Raw genomic sequence first — 9519 nt, 5'->3', positions numbered from 1 at the left:
GCCCAGCTAGCAACCGACCCAGCCCAGCACTGTAGCTCCCCGTCGTCTTCCTCCCCACGCCCCGAAGCTGCTGCGTGCTCGCGCGCGCGTGGCCGCGCGGCCACCTCCTGCTTGCCGACGCCCTCCTGGCCGCGTGGACGACGCCCGCAGCCCGTCCCGATCCCCCCTGCTCTCTCTCACTCTCCCCGACTCTCCCCCAGTTCTCCCTCGCTCTCTCTCGCTCGCGACCGAACACCACCGTCGCCGCCGTTCGCCTTAGCCACTGCCTCCGACCACCCCTCGCTCCCCCGATTAGCTCAGGAGCTCCGCCTCGACTCCCTCTTCCTACTCACCGCTCCACGAGTCCCCGGAAGCCCTGCATCGCCGCCACGTCGTCGTTCCCCCCTTCGGGCTCCGATCACCGTCGCCGACGAATTCGCCGTCTCCAGCGCGTCCCCGAGCCCGTTTCGACGCCCACTGCAACCGCGGTGAGCTACGCCACCGTTTCCCCCTTCTTCCCTGCTCTCTCCCGACCCCTAGGCCCTAGCCCCACCGCGGCCGAAAGCTTCACGCCGCCGGCGATGTCGCCGTCGTGGCCACGGTCGCCGTAGCGCCCAACCGAGCTCACCATCGTGCTCCACATCTCACTAGGAGCACGTAGCACGCACCAACGCTACCTCAAACCCCCTGCAACACCCTTCCCGTGCACGACCGAACCCCGGCGGCCGCAACCGAGCTCGCCGCCGTCGACTCCGGCCACCCCGACCCCAACGGACTCCGCCAAGAGCCGCGGGTCGTCCTCAGCTTCACTCCGGTGGCCTCCGCGGTCCATTTGGTGGCCGAAACGACCAAAACCACTATCGCCGCCGCACTGATGGTCGCCGCCGGCCAGAACTCCGGCGAGCTGACGTGGCCTAGTTAATTAGCCACTAACCCACCACCTACTGACGCTGACAAGTGGGCCCCAGGGCTTAGTCAAAGCTAACCAGCCCGGGTCAACACGGGATTAGCCCCTGTGTCACTGACGTGTGGACCCCACACGTCAGGTTTGACCCGAGCCAGCCCTGTTGACCTGCTGATGTCACTGTGACGTCAGGCTGACGCAGTAAATGATATTTCTGGATTTAAATTAAATCAGGAAATTCCAGAATATTAATTAAACTTCAAAAATTCATAACTTTTATTCTGTAACTCCAAATTGGACAAATTATATATGAAAAATGATCAGAAAAATCCAATCTATCCATCTGTACTATTTTCATGCATGATCAAACAAGTTAAGTTGATGTTTTAATCAGAACAAGGAAAGGCACTTTAAAAGGCCATATTGGAATTTGGAATTTGAATCTTTGATTCAAATTTGCTCAAACACTTCTGGCTTTAGTTGCATTAGCCCAACACACTCATATTGCCATGTTTCATGCATGCATCATATTGTTGCACATTGTTTGGTGATGCCTGTGTATCGTTATCCTTTGCGACAGGATCTGTCCCCGAGGAGTACCGTGATTACCCTAACGAAGAATCTTATCCGAACATCGAACCATCAGGCAAGCAACCAACCATTTGATCATATCGATACAATCCCATGTTCTCGCTCCTGCTCTCTTTTACTGCATTAAGACAACGCGATTCAAACTGCTGTGTGCTACGGTAGTTGAACCCATTTCCTCTGCATGACCTGTCATTGCCACAGTAACTAGATGAAACCCACTAGCATGTGTAGGAGTTGATTGAGCCATATGTATGTGTTGTTCCTACCTTGCTATGCCTGCTATGCTTAGAGTCGTGTCAGGTCTGGTTCATCTGGGTGATGGGCTAGAGTGAAATGATTATGTCGGTAATGAGAGTGGTGTGGTGAACACGATTTGGTAAAGGTATCGATGAGAGGCCATGTAGGAGTACATGGTGGGTTGTTTCATTGAAGCCGACCTTAAGCACTGAGATCTGTATGTGTGATTTAAGAATCAGCTACTACCATACATTGGGCCCTGAAATATGACCCCGCTCGACTTCTTATTCACCCTAGCTCTCTGTCCAGGAGTTGCAAGTAGTTTCTGGTGTTTGTAGCCTACTGGAGGCCGTGGACAGCGCTGACCGTAGGGGTGGGCTGTGATGCGGTAGGTACGTGGCCGGGTGTACCGAATACCCGTTAGGTATCTCGGGAACCCTGTTCACATCGTTCGGGGCCGTATGGGAAACCTCGGCCGGACTCCCTGCGGATGGAACCTGAATAGGCGATAAACCTGGACTAGAGGCTTAAGTGTTTAGGTAGGTCGTGGTCTACACCCACGTCGGCTTTCGCTTGAAGTCTGCCGAGCACATGTCGTGTGCAGACGCTAAGTGGTGGAAACATGTATGAAGAAGTACACCCCTGCAGGGTTAACATGATCTATTCGAATAGCCGCGTCCGCGGTAAAGGACTACTTGGTTGCCTATACAGTTCATAGACAAGTAAATGGAAACTATTAAAAGCCTCAAGATAAGTGTGAGTGCCGAGGATGGCTCTTCCGTAGGAAGACGGAGGTGGATCCTCGGTAGTGTATTGAAGTGGTGAGTAGTGGACTCGTGTGCGCAAAACTATTTCAAGTTGGAGTATCGTAGGATAGCCTAGCCAAGAGTCAAAGCTGGCTTGCTGCAATAACTCCACCAACCCTTCTTGATACTATGCATGTATGTAGGATCTGATGTAAGTCTTGCTGAGTACCTTTGTACTCATGTTGCTATAATCTACATTTTTACAGAAGACGCTGCAACCCCTTCTGATGGGTTCTATGTAGACGTTGACATCAACGAGTAGGCTAAAGACCCAGGTAGTGACCCTGAGCTTGTGATGGACCACGTAGTATAGTTAGGCTTCCAAGCCTCTTTTATTTTACTAGTTGTCTGTACCCAGACAATGTACTTCCGCTGCTGGCTTGTATGACTGTATGATTTGTATGTTGGGTCGTGAGACCCGTACCTTTGTGTGTATGACATGTATGGCTCCCTGAGCCTTAAATAAAGTACTTGTGTCGTAGAGTCATGTTGTGATGCTTCGTTGTATTTGCACATATCGAGCATATTGTGTGTATGATTGAAATGCTTGGTATGTGTGGGATCTGACTATCTAGTTGTTTATCTTTAGTAGCCTCTCTTACCGGGAAATGTCTCCTAGTGTTACCGCTGAGCCATGGTAGCTTGCTACTGCTCTGGAACACTTAGGCTGGCCGGCATGTGTCCTTCTTCGTTCCTGTGTCTGTCCCTTCGGGGAAATGTCACGCATTGAGTACCGGAGTCCTGTTAGCCCGCTACAGCCCGGTTTACCGGAGTCCTGCTAGCCCAGTGCTACAGCCCGGACCCACTTGCTGATGACCGACACGTTCGAAGCTGGGTCATGGATGCCTGTCCCTGTAAGTCTGTGCCACTTTGGGTTTACGACTAGTCATGTCAGCCCGGGCTCTTTATCATATGGATGCTAGCGACACTATCATATACGTGAGCCAAAAGGCGCAAACGGTCCCGGGAAAAGGTAAGACGACACCCGTGGGGATACCGTGCGTGAGGCCGCAAAGTGATATGAAGTGTTACCAGCTAGATCGATGTGACATCGAGTCGGGGTCCTGACAGCGTTGGTATCAGAGCCGGACTGCCTGTAGGTTCTCCAAGCCAAACTGGTCGATGTTGAGTCTAGAAATTCTTTAGTTATATGTAGGGGAATTGTTTGTGGGTTGGAACGTAAGGCTCTTTTTACTCCTTATACCTTATGACTTTCTGATCTGAGTCAGTCCATTCTTCCACCGGGGGTTAAGGAATTAGGATCTGTTCTCTCTATCAGGTTCACGTGTTACTAATCAGTAGTACCTTATAAGTTTGATGGTTATCAGCCTAGCTCAGTTCTACTACCACATTATGTTGTTAGAATGGTTCCAGAACTTTGATGTGATGATGTTGAGTGTGTACGAAATCCTTTGTCAAATGTCTCAATATCCTTTTTGAGCATTTACAGCTGTTATGCTGCCGAAATTTTGCTAGAAATTCTAATGCCTTTGCATTATAATTGTGCTTTCAGATGGCCACTCGCGACCTCAATCAAGTGGTTCGCCTGACTCGATGCCTAGATGTACCCGGCCATACTGCTAAGTTGGTCAGGGTAATGACTGAGGCCGGATACCGCTGGTATCCCGAGTACACGGTCGAAGAGCAATTCCGAGATTTTAATCAAAGCCAGTATCTCTGCACTGTCAGGATATTTCCATCTTATCCTGGATCCACTGAGCCTCTTCACTGCTCCTATGGACTCGGGGTTACTATCGAGATGGCTGTGCAGGATGCCGCCTACTCTATGATGACCATTATGCGAGTCAGATCTGGTCTATTTCGGGACTCTGACTTCCGGTATATGCCAGGATCACTTCCGGGAGCACAAGGGTATCTCCAGGCTATCTATGCTGACTCCACTCAGGAGGATTCACGGACTCGCACCACTGCTGAGATGCTCGAGGATAAGGACCGTGAAAATCGGGCCTTAAGGCTAGAGCTCTTCAATACCCGTGCTGACCACTGGGCCACTTTGACTCGGTTCGCACCGGCGGTGCAAGCTGGATATTCAGATATGCGCGATCTCTATCCTGTGAGATCTGCTCTGCCAGACGTGATGGTTTGGCGTGATGTAGGAGGCATCACCCCACCTCGCGGTCCCCGCAGGCCACCGTTTGTTGGTCCACGACCTCATCCTAGCCCCTATGGTCCACAAGCTCCGCGAGATCGTCTGTTTCCGGATGAACATGTTGAGCTTCCAGGCTATGGAGGTGACTTCTACGAGGACTACTACGGATCGGTCTAAGTTAGTGGTAGCATCACTAGTTCGCACTAGCTGTGTCGTCTATCGTCCCGCGTGACTCGTGGGTTATGACCTAGTTTGTACTCCTTCCGGAGGTGTAGAAAAATAATGTATAGGAGCTTGGAATGCCTCCGATGAGATGTAATCCTTTTCTCACCGTAATAGTACTTTGTTTGGTCTTGTACTAAACCTTGTATGGTGTGTATGACGATGGAATAAAGAAGCAGTTCTGTATCTACCATGTCATACGGATGATCATCTTGCATTCCGAGTTATTTCTTACATTATGTATCCCATGTCGGAATTTCATCATTCTGACTAAATCATTGTCTTGTTTACCTAGGATGGTCAACACGCGCGCCAACCCTGCTTCTCAAGAGCAGGCCGAAGGCAGTGAAGCCAGGAATGAAAATCTGCCTCATCCTCCTTCACTAGCCGAGGTTATGATGGAAGCTGAGAGAAACAAGCGGGAGACAAACCGTTTGTTGGAGCGTATTGAACAGAATACAGCACACCATCAGAGGGCTAACGTGGTGTCACTCAGTGATTTTATCAAATTGCATCCACCCACGTTCCACCACTCCGTCGAGCCTCTCGACGCTGATGACTGGCTTCGCAGTATCTCTCACAAGCTGCGTTCCGCGCTGGTAGCTGAGGCTGACAAGGTCACCTTTGCTGCATATCATCTTGAAGGCCCCGCCAGTCTATGGTGGGAGAATTATGGAGCCATGCGCCCAGCGGGCCATGTCACAACTTGGGCTGAATTCAGCGAGGCTTTCCGTGAACATCACATTCCGGAGGGTCTCATGGACCGTAAACGTGAAGAATTTTGCAGTTTCACCCAAGGCCGACTTTCTGTGGATGCCTATAGCAGAGAGTTTGGTAATCTCGCACGATATGCAACTGAGGAAGTGTCTACTGACGCCAAGAAGCAAGCAAGGTTCCGTAAGGGCCTTAGTCCTGAGCTTCGCCGTGACCTCCGTCTGCATGAGTGCACATCTTTTTCGAAACTTGTCAACAAAGCCATCAGTGCTGAAACTGGTCAGACTGACTATGACGCAACACGCAAGCATGGACGTGACACGGGTTCCTCATCCGGTGCTGGTCCTCAGAAGCGCCGCGTGTGGGTACCCAACACCGCCCTGCCACCCAGGTTCACACCGAGGCCATCTTTCCAGGCGCCTCGCCCCGCTCAACAGTCTGCTCCAGCCAAGCCCTATGGGGGTCCATCCAATAATGCTCCTCCACGTACCAGTTCCGTGACTTGTTTCAAGTGTGGGGAATCTGGTCACTATATGCGTGAGTGTCCCCAGACCAACCCCAATCAATCTGCTAAAGCTGTTGGCCGTGGCAAGCCGACAGGGAAGGTGTTCCATGCCAAACCGGTCACCGCTTCACGTGGCCATGTCAACTGTATCTCTGCCGAAGAAGCTCAAGAGGACCCCAACGTCGTTCTCGGTACGCTTCTTGTTAATTGCCACCCGGCATCTGTTCTTTTCGATACAGGAGCCTCTCATTCCTTTATATCTGAAAATTATGCTCGTTTGCATAACGTTGCATTCTGTGACTTGCCATCCACTATGGAAATCTCTACCCCTGGGTCTAGATGGCAGACCTCTAGGGTAAGTTATGGAAATGAGATCCAAGTCGACAGACTTGTTTTCCTTGCATCTCTGATAGCCCTTAAATCTTCGGATATTAATATCATTTTGGGTATGGACTGGATGTCAGCTCATCAAGCCAAAATTGATTGCTTCTCTAGGACTGTTCAACTCACCCATCCTTCGGGGAAGATAGTCAATGTCTTGACCCGAATAGCCAAGCGACAGTTATATTCTCTTAACGCCAGCCCTTTGCCAGACCTTGAGGACGTTCCGGTAGTCCGTGACTTCCCGGATGTCTTTCCAGAGGAATTGCCAGGTGTTCCACCTGACAGGGATGTTGAGTTCGTAATAGACCTCATTCCAGGAACCGTTCCGATTGCTAGAAGACCTTATAAGATGGCACCCCTAGAACTAGCCGAGCTTAAGAAACAACTCGATGAATCCTTGAAAAAGGGTTTCATCCGCCCTAGTTCATCTCCGTGGGCTTGCCCCGTCCTATTCGTTAAGAAAAAGGATGGTACGGACCGGATGGTTGTAGATTACCGACCTGTCAATTTGGTCACAATCAAGAACAAATACCCGCTTCCCAGGATCAACGATCTGTATGATCAGCTCGCTGGATCCTCAGTCTTCTCCAAGATGGATTTGAGGTTGGGCTACCATCAAATCAAAATCAGAAACGGGGACATTCCTAAAACGGCCTTTGTTACTCGTTATGGCCAATACGAGTACACCGTCATGTCCTTCGGTTTAACCAACGCTCCAGCCACCTTTTCTCGGTTAATGAACTCAATCTTCATGGAGTATTTGGATAAATTCGTCGTAGTTTATCTCGATGATATACTCATCTACTCCAAGAACGAGGAAGAACATGCCGAACATCTAAGGCTAGTGTTGAAGAAACTTCGAGAGCATCGCCTTTATGCCAAATTCTCTAAATGTGAATTCTGGTTGTCAGAAGTGACCTATCTGGGTCATGTAATATCTGGTAAAGGTATTGCTGTTAACCCTGAGCGAGTTCAAGCCGTCCTTGATTGGACTCCACCCGAATCGGTCAAGCAAGTTCGGAGTTTTCTAGGCTTAGCGAGCTATTGCCGTCGCTTTGTCGAGAACTTCTCCAAAGTTGCCAAACCTCTAACCGAACTCCTCAAGAAAGATAAGAAGTTCGAATGGACTCCACAATGTGAGCACAGCTTTCAGGAACTGAAAAGACGCCTGACCTCTGCTCCCGTACTGGTACCGCCAGACTTCTCCAAGGACTTCGTTATCTACTGCGACGCCTCGCGACAAGGACTAGGTTGCATTCTCATGCAAGATCGACACGTAATTGCTTACGCTTCACGGCAATTGCACCCACATGAGGAGAATTATCCTACTCATGATCTAGAACTTGCAGCCGTAGTCTATGCACTTAAGACCTGGCGACATTACCTCCTCGGTAATCGTTGCGAAATATTCACTGATCACCAAAGTCTGAAGTATATTTTCACCCAACCGGATTTGAATCTCAGGCAGAGACGTTGGGTTGAATTGATCACTGACTTCGACTTAGGAATAACCTATACCCCAGGGAAAGCCAACGTCATGGCTGATGCGCTAAGTCGTAAATCTTATTGTAACAACCTGATGTTACAACAAAGTCAACCGCTTCTCCATGAGGAATTTCGGAAACTTAACCTTCACATTGTACCTCAAGGTTTTCTTTCCACCTTGGTAGCAAAACCTACTCTTACGGATCAAATCATCGCTGCCCAAAAGCGAGATAAGGGGATATCTAAAATCAAAGAGAACATTGCTAGCGGAGGTGCTAGTTGTTTCTCCACAAATGATCATGGTGTTGTGTACTTTGAGGACCGTCTAGTGGTTCCCAAGAACCAGCATCTACGGCAGTTGATCCTTAAGGAGGCTCATGAATCTCCTCTCACCATTCATCCCGGTAGTACCAAGATGTATCAGGACCTACGCCAGAGGTTCTGGTGGACTAGGATGAAGAGAGAAATCGCTCAGTATATTGCTAATTGCGACGTCTGTCGTCGTGTAAAGGCAGAGCATCAACGGCCTGCTGGCACCCTTCAACCCTTAGCTATTCCTGAATGGAAATGGGATAAAATTGGTATGGATTTCATTACCGGTTTTCCCAGGACCAAAAGAGGGAATAATGCTATTTTCGTCGTGGTCGATCGTCTTTCCAAAGTAGCTCATTTCTTACCTGTTCGTGAGAGTATAACCGCTAGTCAGCTGGCAGACTTATACATCTCCCGAATAGTGTCTCTCCATGGTGTTCCTTTGGAAATCAATTCGGATCGAGGAAGTCTTTTCACCTCTCGATTTTGGGAAAGTTTCCAAAATGCTATGGGAACTCGTCTCTCCTTTAGCACCGCTTTCCACCCTCAGTCAAGTGGTCAAGTGGAACGCGTCAACCAAATCCTAGAAGACATGCTTCGAGCCTCTGTTATCTCTTTCGGAATGGACTGGGAGAAGTGCCTTCCATTTGCCGAATTCGCTTACAATAACAGCTATCAATCTAGCTTGGGTAAAGCCCCTTTTGAAGTTCTCTATGGACGACGATGTCGAACACCCCTTAACTGGTCAGAAACCGGGGAAAGACAATTCTTTGGCCCGGATATGATTCAGGAAGCAGAAGAACAAGTTCGTATCGTTCGTGAAAAGTTGAAAACAGCCCAATCCCGTCAAAAGAGTCAATATGACCGAAAACATAAGGCTATGACTTTCGAGGTTGACGAGAAGGCTTATCTTCGGGTCACCCCTCTGAAGGGAACCCATCGTTTCGGTATCAAAGGCAAATTGGCTCCTCGTTACATTGGACCTTTTCGCATTCTTGCCAAACGAGGAGAAGTTGCCTACCAATTGGAACTACCTCCGCACCTCTCCAGAGTTCACGATGTCTTCCACGTTTCTCAACTCAGGCGTTGCTTCTCGGATCCTATCCGTGAAGTGGACCACGAAACGCTTGATCTCCAAGATAATCTTACATATCGAGAGTACCCCATTCGTATCCTCGATCAAGCCGAGCGTACCACCCGACGTCATAATATCAAGTTCCTCAAAGTTCAGTGGTCTCATCATTCTGAGGATGAAGCAACTTGGGAAAGG

The sequence above is a fragment of the Triticum aestivum genome, chromosome 4A (assembly GCF_018294505.1).
Source record: "Triticum aestivum cultivar Chinese Spring chromosome 4A, IWGSC CS RefSeq v2.1, whole genome shotgun sequence".
NCBI classification, from domain to species: Eukaryota; Viridiplantae; Streptophyta; class Magnoliopsida; order Poales; family Poaceae; genus Triticum; species Triticum aestivum.
The sequence above is the reverse complement of the archived record's forward strand: the minus strand, read 5'-3'. Positions refer to the sequence as shown.